Below are 16459 nucleotides of genomic sequence, written 5' to 3'. Positions count from 1 at the left end.
TCGGGTAGAATAAACTCAATGAAATCTGTGTCCAATTCCAACCTCATCTAAAAATAAAACAAAATAAAATTCAAGTTTTTCTAAAATTGTCTTTTTTAAGTTTATTTATTTATTTTGAGAGAGAGAGAGAGCCAGGCAAAGAAAGAATCCCAAGGAGATTCCACCCTGACAGCCCCATTCAATGCAAGGCTCGAACTCACAAACTCTGAGATCACAACCTGAGCCAAAGTCAAGAGTCAGACACTTAATTGACAGAACCACCAGGCACCCCATAAAATTGTTTTTAAAATAATTTTCTGCCCCTAATTTTAATAAGCATTTAACCAAAACTAAAATATTCCAGAATAAATCAGCCACTATGAAGAGTTCTTCCCTTTTAATGAAGTTCCCCTATTTCTCCTTTCTTCACCAAATAAAGTAGAAACCAGAAGAATATTTCACTTCTGACTAAGAAAGTAAAACAAACAAACAAACAAACAAACAAAAAAACAGGTGCATTTGAGTAAAAACATTTAGGCTGCCAGGATATATTTATTACCTTTTCACAGATTTAAGGTGAATATGATGACCTGAAATAATTCCTTTATTTTCTACCAGGATCTAGCAATATTCCACTCTCCTTAATAAGCTCTGTGGAGGTAAACTCAAGTTTTAATATGATCTAATGAATACTTTTAATTCTAAAAAATGAATAAATGGAAGAATAATAATCCGTGAATTTACTTATCACACACTTCAAAAACATGTCCTCAAAACAAAAATATTTGCCTTCATAACCATAATATTATCACCAACTCAAGGAATTTATTATTGTTACTAAATTATCTAATATATATGCTATACCAAATTTACCCAAATATACCCAAGATATACCTTTTAGTATTTATTTCTAATGTGGGATACAATAAAAGATTGCATTTGAGTGCCATGTTTATTTTGTTGACTAATTTAACATTTTATTTCCTTTTTCTTTTTTTAAATGAAGTATGATTAACATACAGTGTTATATTAGTTTCAGGTGTATAATATAATGAGTCAACAATATGGTACTCAATATTCCTGAAGATAAGTGTATTCTTGATCTCCTTTATCTATTTCGCCTATCCCCCCCATCCACCTACCTCCTCTCTCCAGTTTGTTACCTGCATTTAAGAATATGGTTTCTTGTTTGCCTCTTTTTTGTTTGTTCATTTATTTATTTGGTTTCTTAAATTCCACATATAAATAAATAAACCCACACTTATATGGTTGATTAATATACAACAAAGAAAGTAATAATGTGTAATTGGGAAAAGGCAGTCTCTTCAATAAATGGTGCCAGGAAAACTAAACAGTTACATGCAAAAGAATAAAACTGGACCAGTTCCTTACACTGCACACAAAAATAAACTCCAAATTAATTACTGTGAGACACAAAACCATAAACTTTTTTTAATTAATTAATTAATTTTTAAAAATATGAAATTTATTATCAAATTGGATTCCATACAACTCACAGTACTCATTCCAACTGGTGCCCCCCTCAATACCCATCACCCACACTCCCATCCCTCCCAACCCCCATCAACCCTGTTTGTTCTCAGTTTTTAAGAGTCTCTTATATTTTGGCTCCCTCCCTCTCTAACTGCTTTTTTTCCCCCCTCCCCCATGGTCTTCTGTTAAGTTTCTCAGGATCCACATAAGAGTGAAAACATATGGTATATGTATTTCCCTGTATAACTTACTTCACTTAGCATAAAACTCTCCAGTTCCATCCACGTTGCTACAAAAGGCCAGATTTCATTCTTTCTCATTGCCACATAGTATTCCATTATGTATACAAATCACAATTTCTTTATCCATTCATCAATTGATGGACATTTAGCCTCTTTGCATAATTTGGCTATTGTTGAAAGTGCTGCTATAAACATTGGGTACAAGTGCCCCTATGCATCAGTACTCCTGTATCCCTTGGGTAAATTCCTAGCAGTGCTATTGCTGGGTCAAAGGGTAGATCTATTTTTACTGTTTTCAGGAACATCCACACTGTTTTGAGAGCGACTGCACCAGTTTACATTCCCACCAACAGTGCAAGAGGGTTCCCATTTCTCTACATCCTCGCCAGCATCTATAGTCTCCTGATTTATTCATTTTGGCCATTCAGACTGGTGTGCTGTGGTAACTGAGTGTGGTTTTGACTTGTATTTCCCTTATAAGGAGCGACACTGAGCATCATTTCATGTGCCTGTTGGCCATCTGGATGCCCTCTTTAGAGAAGTGTCTACTCATGTCTTCTGCCCATTTCTTCACTGGATTATTTGTCTTTTGGGTGTGCAGTTTGGTGAGCTATTTATAGATTTTGGATACTAGCCCTGTGTCTGATATGTCATTTGCAAATATCTTTTCCCATTTGGTTGCTTGGCTTTTAGTTCTGTTGATTGTTTCCTTGGCAGTGCACAAGCTTGTCATCTTCATGAGGTCCCAACAGTTCATTTTTGCTTTTAATTCCCTAGCCTTTGGGGATATGTCATGTAAGAAATTACTATGGCTGAGGTCAGAGAGGTTTTCTCCTGCTTTCTTCTCTAGGGTTTTGATGGGTTCCTGTCTCACATTCAGGTCCTTTATCCATTTTGAGTTTACTTTTGTGAATGGTGTGAGAAAGTGGTCTAGATTCATCCTTATGCATGTTGTTGTCTGGTTCTCCCAACACCATTTGTTAAAGAGACTGTCTTTTTTCCATTGGATAGTCTTTCCTGCTTTGTCAAAGATTAGTTGGCCATACTTTCATGGGTCTAATTCTGGGGTTTCTATTCTATTCCATTGGTCTATGTGTCTGTTTTTGTGCAATACCATGCTGTCTTGATGATGACAGCTTTGTAGTAGAGGCTGAAGTCTGGGATTGTGATGCCTCCTGCTTTGGTTTCTTCTTCAAAATTACTTTGGCTATTCGGGGACTTTTGTGGTTCCATATGAATTTTAGGATTGCTTCTTCTAGTTTTGAGAAGAATGCTGGTGCAATTTTGATTGGGACTGCACTGAATGTGTAGATAGCTTTGGGTAGTATTGACATTATAACAATGTTTATTCTTCCAATTATTGAGCACGGAATGGTTTCCATTTCTTTATGTCTTCTTCAATTTTCTTCATAACCATTCTATAGTTTTCAGCATACACATCTTATACTTCTTTGGTTAGGTTTATTCCTAGGTATTTTATGCTTCTTGGTGCAATTGTGAATGGGATCAATTTCTTTGTCTTTCTGTTGCTTCATTATTAGTGTTAAAAATGCAACTGATGAAGACATCCTGGGAAGATGGCGGCATAGGAGGATGCTAGGCTCACCATGCGTCCTGCTGATCACTTAGATTCCACCTATAGCTGCCTAAATAACCCAGAAAACCACCAGAAGACTAGAAGAACGGAGTCTCTGGAGCCAAGCGCAGACGAGAGGCCCACGGAAGAGGGTAGGAAGGGTGGCGAGGCGGTGGTGCGCTCCACGGACTGGCGGGAGGGAGCCGGGGCAGAGGGGCACCACTGGCCAAGCAGAGCCCCCGAGTCTGGCTTGCAAAAGCGGAGGGGCTGGACAGAGTGTGTTCCGACAGCAAGCAGGACTTGACATCTGAAAGGTTATAAGCTAACAGCTCTGCTCAGAGAGCAGGAGGGCTGGAGGACAATGGGAGGGAGAGTCGTTGAGCCCATGACGAAATAACTCATCTTGGCAGGGAACAAAGGTGCTCGCCAGCGCCATCTCCAACGTCCATTCCCCAGCCAAAATCCCAAAGGGAACCAGTTCCTGCCAGGGAACTTGCTTGCACCCCACAAACACCCAACGCTGTGCATCTGTGGATCCATCCCTCCAGCAGTCTGACCCCCTCCCAAAGCGGATCTTCAATGGAAAAGCAAGCTGAGCCTGCCCCTCCCACCCCTGTGAACATTGCCGATCCACCCCAGCTAATACACCAGATCCCCAGCACCACAAGCCTGGCAGTGTGCAAGTAGCCCAGACGGGCCACGCCACCCTGCAGTGAATCCCGCCCCTAGGAGAAGGGAAGAGAAGGCACACACCAGTCTGACTGTGGCCCCAGCGGTGGGCTGGGGGAAGACATCAGGTCTGACTACGCCCCGGCCAACAACGCAAGTTATTCAAGACAGCACAGGGGAAGTGTCCCGAAGTCCCGCACCACTCCAGGAACTGTCTAAAATGAAGGGAAGAATTCCCCTCAGAAAAACGTCCAGGAAATAACGACAGCTAACAAACTGATCAAAAACGATTTAAACAATATAACAGAAAGTGAATTTAGTATAATAGTCATAAAATTAATCGCTGGCCTTGAAAACAGTATGAAGGACAGCAGAGTATCTCTTGCTACAGAGATCAAGGGACTAAGGAACGGCCAGGAGGAGCTAAAAAATGCTATCCATGAGCTGCAAAATAAAATGGAGACAACTACGGCTCGGATTGAAGAGGCAGAGGAGAGAATAGGTGAACTAGAAGATAAAATTATGGAAAAAGAAGAAGCTGAGAAGAAGAGAGATAAAAAAAATCCAGGAGTTTGAGGGGAAAATTAGAGAACTAAGTGATGCACTAAAGAGAAATAATATACGCATAATTGGTATTCCAGAGGAGGAAGAGAAAGGGAAAGGTGCTGAAGGTGTACTTGAAGAAATAATAGCTGAGAACTTCCCTGAACTAGGGAAGGAAAAAGGCATTGAAATCCAAGAGGCACAGAGAACTCCCTTCAGACAGAACTTGAATCAATCTTCTGCACGACATATCATAGTGAAACTGGGAAAATACAAGGATAAAGAGAATATTCTAAAAGCAGCCAGAGATAAACGTGCTGAAACATATAAAGGGAGACCTATAAGACTCGTGACTGAGCTCTCTACTGAAACTTGGCAGGCCAGAAAAGAATGGCAGGAGATCTTCCATGTGATGAACACAAAAAAATATACAGCCGAGAATCCTTTATCCAGCAAGTCTGTAATTTAGAATAGAAGGAGAGATAAAGGTCTTCCCAAACAAACAAAAACTGAAGGAATTCGTCGCCACCAAACCAGCCCTACAAGAGATCCTAAGGGGGATCCTGTGAGACAAAGTACCACAGACATCGCTATAAGCATGAAACCTACGGACATCACAATGACTCTAAACCCTTATCTTTCTATAACACTGAATGTAAATGGACTAAATGCACCAACGAAAAGACATAGGGTATCAGAATGGATAAAAAAACAAGACCCATCTATTTGCTGTCTACAAGAGACTCGTTTAGACCTGAGGACACCTTCAGATTGAGAGTGAGGGGATGGAGAACTATTTATCATGCCACTGGAAGTCTAAAGAAAGCTGGAGTAGCCATACTTATATCAGACAAACTAGACTTTAAATTAAAGGCTGTAACAAGAGATGAAGAAGGGCATTATATAATAATCACGGGGTCTATCCATCAGGAAGAGCTAACAATTATAAATGTCTATGCGCCGAATACAGGTGCCCCCAAATATATAAAACAATCACAAACATAAGCAACCTTATTGATAAGAATGTGGTAATTGCAGGGGACTTTAACACTCCACTTACAGAAATGGATAGATCATATAGACACACCGTCAATAAAGAAACAAGGGCCCTGAATGATATATTGGATCAGATGGACTTGACAGATATATTTAGAACTCTGCATCCCAAAGCAAAAGAATATACTTTCTTCTCGAGTGTACATGGAACATTCTCCAAGATAGATCACACACTGGGTCACAAAACAGCCCTTCATAAGTATACAAGAATTGAGATCGTACCATGCATACTTTCAGACCACAATGCTGTGAAGCTTGAAATCAACCACAGGAAAAAGTCTGGAAAACCTCCAAAAGCATGGAGGTTAAAGAACACCCTACTAAAGAATGAATGGGTCAACCAGGCAATTAGAAAAGAAATTAAAAAATATATGGAAACAAATGAAAATGAAAATACAACAATCCAAACGCTTTGGGATGCAGCGAAGGCAGTCCTGAGAGGAAAATACATTGCAATCCAGGTCCAACTCAAGGAACAAAAAAATCCCAAATACAAAATCTAACAGCACACCTAAAAGAAAAAGAAGCAGAACATTAAAGACACCCCAAACCCAGCAGCAGAAGAGAAATAATAAAGATCAGAACAGAAATAAACAACATAGAATCTAAAAAAACTGTAGAGCAGATCAACGAAACCAAGAGTTGGTTTTTTGAAAAAATAAACAAAATTGACAAACCTCTAGCCAGGCTTCTCAAAAAGAAAAGGGAGATGACCCAAATAGATAAAATCATGAATGAAAATGGAATTATTACAACCAATCCCTCAGGGATACAAGCAATTATCAGGGAATACTATGAAAAAGTATATGCCAACAATCTGGACAACCTGGAAGAAATGGACAAATTCCTAAACACCCACAAGCTTCCAAAACTCAATCAGGAGGAAACAGAAAGCTTGAACAGACCCATAATCAGCGAAGAAATTGAATCAGTCACCAAAAATCTCCCGACAAATAAGAGTCCAGGACCAGATGGCTTCCCAGGGGAGTTCTACCAGACGTTTAAAGCAGAGATAATACCTATCCTTCTCAAGCTATTCCAAGAAATAGAAAGGGAAGGAAAACTTCCAGACTCATTCTATGAAGCCAGCATTACTTTGATTCCTAAACCAGACAGAGACCCAGTAAAAAAAGAGAACTACAGGCCAATATCCCTGATGAATATGGATGCAAAAATTCTCAATAAGATACTAGCAAATCGAATTCAACAGCATATAAAAAGAGTTATTCACCAGGATCAAGTGGGATTCATTCCTGGGATGCAGGGCTGGTTCAACATTCGCAAATCAATCAATGTGATACATCACATTAATAAAAGATAAGAACCATATGATCCTGTCAATCGACACAGAAAAGCCATTTGACAAAATTCAGCAACCTTTCTTAACAAAAACCCTTGAGAAAGTCGGAATAGAAGGAACATACTTAAACATCATAAAAGCCATTTATGAAAAGCCCACAGCCAACATCATCCACAATGGGGAAAAACTGAGAGCTTTTTCCCTGAGATCAGGAACACGACAGGGATGTCCACTCTCACCACCGTTGTTTAACATAGTGTTGGAAGTTCTAGCATCAGCAACCAGACAACAAAAGGAAATCAAAGGCATCAAAATTGGCAAAGATGAAGTTAAGCTTTCACTTTTTGCAGATGACATATTATACATGGAAAATCCAAGGGACTCCACCAAAAGCCTGCTAGAACTGATAAATGAATTTAGCAAAAATGCAGGGTACAAAATCAATGTACATAAATCAGTTGCATTCTTATACACTAATAATGAAGCAACAGAAAGACAAATAAAGAAACTGATCCCATTCACAATTCCACCAAGAAGCAAAAAATACCTAGGAATAAATCTAACCAAAGATGTACAAGATCTGTATGCTGAAAACTATAGAAAGCTTATGAAGGAAATTGAAGAAGGTATAGAGAAATGGAAAGACACTCCGTGCTTATGGATTGGAAGAATAAATATTGTCAAAATGTCAATACTACCCAAAGCTATCTACACATTCAATGCAATCCCAATCAAAATTGCACCAGCATTCTTCTCAAAACTAGAACAAGCAATCCTAAAATTCATATGGAACCACAAAAGGCCCCAAATAGCCAAAGTAATTTTGAAGAAGAAGACCAAAGCAGGAGGCATCACAATCCCAGACTTTAACCTCTACTACAAAGCTGTCATCATCAAGACAGCATGGTATTGGCACAAAAACAGACACATAGACCAATGGAATAGAATAGAAACCCCAGAACTAGACCCACAAACGTATGGCCAACTAATTTTTGACAAAGCAGGAAAGACTATCCAATGGAAAAAAGACAGTCTCTTTAACAAATGGTGCTGGGAGAACTGGACAGCAACATGCAGAAGGATGAAACTAGACCACTTTCTTACACCAGTCACAAAAATAAACTCAAAATGGATAAAGGACCCAAATGTGAGACAGGAACCCATCAAAACCCTAGAGGCGAAAGCAGGAAAAGACCTCTCTGACCTCACCTGTAGCAATTTCTTACTTGACACATCCCCATAGGCAAGGGAATTAAAAGCAAAAATGAACTACTGGGACCTCATGAAGATAAAAAGCTTCTGCACAGCAAAGGAAACAACCAACAAAACTAAAAGGCAACCAACGGAATGGGAAAAGATATTTGCAAATGACATATCAGACAAAGGGCTAGTATCCAAAATCTATAAAGAGCTCATCAAACTGCATACCCAAAAAACAAATAACCCAGTGAAGAAATGGGCAGAAGACATGAGTAGACACTTCTCTAAAGAAGACATCCAGATGGCCAACAGGTACATGAAAAGATGCTCAACGTTGCTCCTCATCAGGGAAATACAAATCAAAACCACACTCAGATATCACCTCACGCCAGTCAGAGTGGCCAAAATGAACAAATCAGGAGACTATAGGGCTGAAGAGGATGTGGAGAAACGGGAACCCTCTTGCACTGTTGGTGGGAATGCAAATTGGTGCAGCCACTCTGGAAAACAGTGTGGAGGTTCCTCAGAAAATTAAAAATAGACCTACCCTATGACCCAGCAATAGCACTGCTAGGAATTTACCCAAGGGATACAGGAGTACTGATGCATAGGGGCACTTGTACCCCAATGTTTATAGCAGCACTCTCAACAATAGCCAAATTATGGAAAGAGCCTAAATGTCCATCAACTGATGAATGGATAAAGAAATTGTGGTTTATATACACAATGGAATACTACATGGCAATGAGAAAGAATGAAATATGGCCCTTTGTAGCAACGTGGATGGAACTGGAGAGCGTGATGCTAAGTGAAATAAGCCATACAGAGAAAGACAGATACCATATGTTTTCACTCTTGTGTGGATCCTGAGAAACTTAACAGAAACCCATGGGGTAGGGGAAGAAAAAAAAAAAAAGAGGTTAGAGTGGGAGAGAACCAAAGCATAAGAGACTCTTACAAACTGAGAACAAACTGAGGGTTGATAGGGGGTGGGAAGGAAGGGAGGGTGGGTGATGGGTATTGAGGAGGGCACCTTTTGGGATGAGCACTGGGTGTTGTATGGAAACCAATTTGACAATAAACTTCATATATTGAAAAAAAAATGTAACTGATTTCTGTACAATGATTTTGTATCCTGAGACATTGCTGAATTCATGTTATCAGTTCTAGCAGACTTTTGGTGGAGCCTATCGTGTTTTCCATTCATAATATCATGTCATCTGCAAAAAGTGAAATGTTGACATCATCATTGCCAATTTTGATGCCTTTGATTTTCTATTGTTGTCTGATTGCTGATGCTAGAACTTCCAACACTATGTTAAACAACAGCGTTGAGAGTGGACATCCCTGTTTTGTTCCTGACTTCGGGGGAAAAGCTCTCAGTTATTCCCCACTGAGGATGATATTAGCTGTGAGCTTTTCATAATTGGCTTTTATGATGTTTAAGTATGTTCCTTCTATCCCGACTTTCTCAAGGGTTTTTATTAAGAAAGGATGCTGGATTTTGTAAAATGCTTTTTCTGCATCGATAGAGAGGATCTTATGGTTCTTTTCTTTTATTAATGTGATGTATCACATTGTTTTGCGATTGTTCAACCAGCCCTGCATCCCAGGAATGAATCCCACTTGATCGTGGTGAATAACTCTTTTTATATGCTGTTGAATTCGATTTGCTAGTATCTTATTGAGAATTTTTGCATCCATATTCATCAGGGACATTGGCCTGTAGTTCTCTTTTTTTGCTGGGTGTCTTTCTGGTTTAGGAATCAAAGTAATGCTGGCTTCATAGAATGAGTCTGGAAGTTTCCCTTCCCTTTTGATTTTCTGGAACAGCTTGAGAATAGGTATTATCTCTGCTTTAAATGTATGGTAGAATTCCCTTGTGAAGCCATCTGGTCCTGGACTCGTATTTGTTAGGAGATTTTTGATAAGTGATTCAAGTTCTTCACTGGTTATGGGTCTGTTCAAGTTTTCTATTTCTTAGTGTTTGAGTTTTGGAAGTGTGTCGGTGCTTAGGAATTTGTCCATTTCTTCCAGGTTGTCCAGATTGTTGGCATATAATTTTTCATAGTATTCCCTGATAATTGCTTATATCTCTGAGGGATTGGTTGTAATAATTCCATTTTCATTCATGATTTTATCTATTTGGGTCATCTCCCTTTTCTTTTTGAGAAGCCTGGCTAGAGGTTTATCAATTTTGTTTATTTTTTCAAAAAACCAACTCTTCGTTTCATTGATCTGCTCTACAGTTTCTTTAGATGCTATATTGTTTAATTCTGCTCTGATCTTTATTATTTCTCTTCTTCTGCTGGGTTTGATGTGTCTTTACTGTTCTGCTTCTATTTCCTTTAGGTGTGCTGTTAGATTTTGTATTTGGGATTTTCCTTGTTTCTTGAGATAGTCCTGGACTGCAATTATTTTCCTCTCAGGACTCTCTTCGCTGCATCCCAAAGCGTTTGGATTGTTGCATTTTCATTTTCATTTGTTTCCATATATTTTTTAATTTCTTTTCTAATTGCCTGGTTGACCCATTCATTCTTTAGTAGGGTGTTCTTTAACCTCCATGCTTTTGGAGGTTTTCCAGACTTTTTCCTGTGGTTGATTTCAACCTTCATAGCATTGTGGTCTGAAAGTATGCAAGGTATGATTTCAAATCTTGTATACTTATGAAGGGCTGTTTTGTGACCCAGTATGTGATCTATCTTGGGGAATGTTCAATGTGCACTCGAGAAGAAAGTATATTCTTTTGCTTTGGGATACAGAGTTCTAAATATATCTGTCAAGTCCATCTGATCCAATATATCATTCAGGGCCCTTGTTTCTTATTGACCGTGTGTGTAGATGATCTATCCATTTCTGTAAGTGTTAAAGTCCCCTGCAATTACCACATTCTTATCAATAAGGTTGCTTATGTTTGTAATTGTTTTATATATTTGGGGGCTCCCGTATTTGGCGAATAGACGCTTATAGTTATTAGCTCTTCCTGATGGATAGACCCTGTAATTATTATATAATGCACTTCTTCATCTCTTGTTACAGCCTTTAATTTAAAGTCAGTTTGTCTGATATAAGTATGGCTACTCCAGCTTTCTTTTGACTTCCAGTAGCATGATAGATAGTTCGCCATCCCCTCACTTTCAATCTGAAGGTGTCCTCAAGTCTAAAAGGAGTCTCTTTTTGTAGACAGCAAATAGATGGGTCTTGTTTTTTTGACCATTCTGATACTGTATGTCTTTAGGTTGGAACATTTAGTCCATTTACATACAGTGTTATAGAATGATATGGGTTTAGAGTCATTGTGATGTCTGTAGGTTTCATGCTTGTAGTGATGTCTCTGGTCCTTTGTGGTCCTTGCAACATTTCACTCACAGAATCCCCCTTAGTATCTCTTGTAGGGCTGGTTTAGTGGTGATGAATTCCTTCATTTTTTTTTGAGAACACCTTTAACTCTCCTTCTATTCTGAATGACAGACTTGCTGGATAAAGGATTCTCGGCTGCATATTTTTTCTGTTCATCACATTGAGGATTTCCTGCCATTCGTTTCTGACCTGCCAAGTTTCATTAGATAGATCCATCACTAGTCTTATCAGTCTCCATTTATATGTTAGAGGGTCCTTATCCCTAGCTGCTTTCAGAATTTTCTCTTTATCCTGGTAGTTTGCCAGTTTTGTTATGATATGTCACACAGAAGATCAATTCAAGTTACGTGTGAAGACAGTTCTCTGCGCCTCTTGGATTTTAATGCCTGTTTCCTTCCCCAGATCATGGAATTTCTCAACTATGATTTGTTCAAGTACACCTTCAGCACCTTTTTCTCTCTTCCTCTGCTGGAATCCCTATTATATGGATATTGTTGTGCTTGATTGCATCACTTAGTTCTCTAATTCCCCCCTCATACTCCTGGATTTTTTTATCTCTCTTTTTCTCAGCTTCCTCTTTCCATAATTTTATCTTCTAATTCACCTATTCTCTCCTCTGCCTCTTCAATCCGAGCTGCGGTCTCCTCCATTTTATTTTGCACCTTGTTTATAGCATTTTTTAGCTCTTCCTGACAGTTTCTTAGTCCCCTGATCTCTGTAGCAATAGATTCTCTGCTCTCCTCTATACTTTTTCAAGCTCAGTGATTAATTTTATGATTATTATTCTATATTCATGGTCCGTTATATTGCTTAAATCGTTTTTGATCAGTTCGTTAGCTGTTGCTACTTCCTGGAGTTTCTTTTGAGAATTCTTCCGTTTCATCATTTTGGATAGTCTCTGGAGGGGCGTGGAACTGTGGGGCATGTCCACTGTGCTGTCTGGAATAACTTGTGTTGGTTGGCGGGGCTGCAGTCAGACCTGATATCTGTCCCCAGCCCACAGCTAGGGCCACAGTCAGACTGGTGTGTACCTTTTCTTCCCCTCTCCCAGGGGCAGGTCTCACTGGAGTGGTGTGGCCCCTGTCTGGGCTACTTGCACACTCTCAGGCTTCGGTGCTGCTTTGATGGGATCTGGCATATTAGCCGGGGTGGATCGCAAGGTGTACAGGGGCAGGAGGGGCAGGCTTAGCTTGTTTTGCCCCGGGTGGTCCACTGTGGGCGGGGCCCTGCAGCACCAGGAGGCAGGCAGAACAGTCTATGGATGGATCCATAGAAGCACAGCACTGGGTGTTTGCACGGTGCAGGCAAGTTCGGTGACCCTTTCTTCCCCACTGAGGTGAGCTCTGTCTTCCGGGGCTCAAATACTCTCTCTCCTGGTGTCCTCTTGCCCTCCTGCTCTCCGAGCCGAGCTGCTGACTTAACATTCCAGATGTTAAGTCCTGCTTGCTGTCAGAACTCACACATTCCAGCCCCTCCCCTTTTGCAAGTCAGACTGGGGCTCTGCCTTGCCAGGCGGGCTGCCCCTCCACCGCCCTGGCTCCTTCCCACCAGTCCGTGTAGCATGCACCGCCTCTCCTCCTTTCCTACGCTCTTCCATGGGCCTCTTGTCTATGCTTTGCTCCAGAGAGTCTGTTCTGCTAGTCTTCTGGCAGTTTTCTGGGTTATTTAGGCAGATGTGGGTGGAATCTAAGTGATCAGCAAGACGCGGTGAGCCCAGCATCCTTATATACCGCCATCTTCTCCTATTCCATCTTGAAACCATAAAACTCTTAGAAAAAAAACGTGGGCAACAAAGTTTTCAACAATGGCCATAGGAACATTTTTCTAAATATGTTTCCTCAGGCAAGGGAACCAAAAGCAAGATTAAACCATTGGGAATGCCAAAATGAAAAGCTTTTGCACAGCAAAGGAAACCAGCAATGAGGCATAACAGCAACCTACTGAGTGGGACAATATATTTGCAAGTGATATCTTTGAGAAGGAGTTAATATCCAACATATATAAAGAACTTAACACAATTCAACACACAAAAACCAAATAGTTCAATTAAAAAATGGGCAGAGGACTGGAATGGATATTTTTCTAGAGAAGACCTACACACGGCCAACAGACACATGAAAAGGTCAGCGTCACCAATCATCAGAGAGTGCAAATTAAAACACAATGAGATATCATTTACATCTCTCAGAATGGCTAAAATCAAAATCACAAGAAATAACAATTGTTGGAGAGGATGTGGACACTTTGTGTGTCAGTGGAGGAAATGCAAATTGGTGCAGCTACTGTGAAAAACATTGTGGAGGTTCCTCAAAAATGTAAAAATAGAATTACCATATCATCCAGTAATTCTTCTACTTGGTATTTACCCAAAGAAAATGAAAAAACTTACTCAACAAGATATATGCACCCAACATTTTTTGTAGCATTATTTACAATAGTAGCCTAGGTATAGAAAGAATCCAAGTGTCCAATCATTGATGAATGGTTAAAGAAGATGTAATATATGTACACACACACACATACACACACCCACATTACTCAGCCAGAAAAAGAATGAAATCTTGCTATTCACATTAACATGTAAATTTTCTATTTCTTCCTGCTTCAGTTTTGTTAGGTTATATGCATCTAAGAAATTTATACGTTTCTTCTAGGTAGCCCAGTGTGTTGGGAAATAGTCTTTCATAATATTCTCTTATAATCCTTTGTATTTCTGTGGTATTGGTTGTTATTTCTTCATTGCTGATTTTGAGTCCTTTTTTTTTTTGTTTTTTGAGTCTGGCAAAAAGTCTACCTTTTTTGTTCATCTTTTCAAAGAACCACTTCCTGGTTTCATTAATTATTCTGCTTTGTTTTTAGTCTCTGTTTCATTTATTTCTACTCTAATCTTTATTATTTCCTTTCTTCTACTAGCTTTGTTCACTCTTCTTTTTCAAGCTCCATTCGTTGTAATATTAGGTTGTTTAGCTGAAATTTTTCTTAAGACAGACCTGCATTGCTTAAGATGGACTGCAATCACTCCTTTTCGAACAGGTTTTGCTTTATCCCCCAAATTTTGGACCATTCTGTTTTCATTTTCATTTGTCTGCATGTATTTTTTATTCTGTTTGTCCATTGACCCATTTCTTATTTGTTAGAATGTTATTTAGTTTCCATGTATTTGTGCCCTTTCCAGATTTTTTCTTGTGATTACTTTCTATTTTCATATCGTTTTGGTCAGAAAAGATGCATAACATTATTTCAGTCTTTTTGAATTTATTGAGACTTCTTTGGTGACCTAACATGTGATATCTTTTGGAGACATTCCATGTGCACTTGAAAAGAATATGTATTCCACTGCTTTTGAATGGAATGTTCTGAATGTATCTGTTAGGCCCAATTGACCCAATGTGTCATTCAAGGCCACTGTTTCCTTGTTGATTTTCTGGCCAAATGATCTATCCATTGATATAAGCAGAGTGTTAAAGTCACCCACTATTATTGTATTCCTGTCAGTTTCTTCATTTATGTCCGTTAATAGTTGCTTTATGTATTTAGGTGGTAGCATGGTGGGTGCATAAATAGTTACAATTGTTATACCATCCTGTTGGACTGTTCCTTTTATCATTATGTAGTGTCCTTTATCTCTTATTATAGTCTTTGTATTAAAGTCTATTTTGTCTGATAAAAGTATCGCTACCCTATCTTTCTTTTAGCTTCCATTTGTATTATAAATGTTTCTCCATCCCTGTACATTCAAGTTTTCACTGAAAAATCAGCAGATAGCATTATGAGGTTTCCCTTATTTGTAACTGTTTTTTCTCTTGCTGCCTTTGAGATGTTTTGTTACTACTTTTTGCCATTTTAATATTATGTTTCTTGGTGTGAACCTCCTTAGGTAATTTCACTGCGGGCTCTCTGTGATCCCTGAATCTGGATATGTTTACTTCCCCAGATTTGGAAAGTTTTTGGTTTTATTTCTTTCTTTGATTTTATTTCTTCAAATACATTCTCTGTGCCCTTCCTCCTGGGATCCCTATAATGTGAACGTTATTACAGGTGATGGTGTTGCTGAATTCCCTTAACCTATTCTCATTTTTTATTATATTTTTTTCTCTTATTATTCAGCCCAGTTGCTTTCCTTTATCCAGTCTTCCAGGTCGCTGATCCACTCTTCTGCCTCCTCTGATCTTCTACTGATTCCCTCTAGTGTATTTTTTATTTCAATTACGGACTTTTATATCTCTGACAGGTTCTTTTTTATATTTTATCTTCTGGAAGGTCTCACTGATATCCTCCACTCTTTTCTCAAATCCAGTGAGTATCTTTATGACCATTACTTTGAATTCTTAATTAGACATATTGCTTACTTCTATTTCATTTAGATCTTTTGTTGTGGTTTTGTCTTGTTCTTTCATTTGGGATATATTTCTCTGTCTCATTTTGTCTAACAATCTATTGGTTTTCATGTATTAGAAAAGTCAGCTGCATCTCCTGATCTCGAAAGTCATGGACTTATGAAGAAGAGGTCCTGTAATGCCCTATAGCACAATGCTCTCTCTTTACCAGAACCAGGTACTTCAGGGGTATCTCCTATGTGGGTTGCATGTGCCCCACTGTTGTTAAGCCACATTTGCCTTCAGTTTTTTAGGCTACAATGGCTCACTTTGCCTGTTGTGGTTTCAGCAGGTAGGGTTTTGCTACCTGTTAAGAAGCCAATCTGTGGATGCATCAGGCTTCTATTTGGGTAGTGTCACCAGTTAGACCAGATGTCTGCCCTCAGCCCATCTGCTGGGGCTGGTTGCACTGACCTTAGGGGCGGTCTCCCTTCCTTGTCCTCTGACAAGTTTTCATTAGTGGTTGGGGCTAGCAGTCAAGCCAGATGGCTGTCCCCAGTCTGTCATCTGGAAATGCAGTCACACCGACCTGCAGGACACTCTCCCTGCTTTGTCCCCTGAAAGGCTTTCATTTGTGGGCAGGACCATCAGTCAGCACAGATGCCTGCACCCAGTCTATCTGCCAGGACCGCAGTCACACTGATTGGCAAGGCACTGTCTCTGT

At 39.4% G+C, this 16459-nt stretch overlaps 1 protein-coding gene across 7 annotated transcripts in view; it reads right to left on the bottom strand.

Moving 5' to 3' along the window:
* The window catches only part of PHKB (phosphorylase kinase regulatory subunit beta), a 259181-nt gene that overhangs the window by 193553 nt on the left and 49169 nt on the right, over positions 1–16459 (bottom strand). The window contains exon 2 of one of the 7 annotated variants that reach the window (XM_042920512.1): positions 539–630. The exons of the other annotated variants lie outside the window; for them this stretch is intronic. The gene's annotated coding sequence lies outside the window, so the exon portion shown is untranslated. The remainder of the gene's footprint in view (positions 1–538; positions 631–16459) is intronic. 7 annotated transcript variants of the gene reach the window in all.

This window comes from Panthera leo, chromosome E2, assembly GCF_018350215.1.
Source record: "Panthera leo isolate Ple1 chromosome E2, P.leo_Ple1_pat1.1, whole genome shotgun sequence".
Taxonomy (NCBI): Eukaryota; Metazoa; Chordata; class Mammalia; order Carnivora; family Felidae; genus Panthera; species Panthera leo.
The sequence above is the reverse complement of the archived record's forward strand: the minus strand, read 5'-3'. Positions and strand labels throughout refer to the sequence as shown.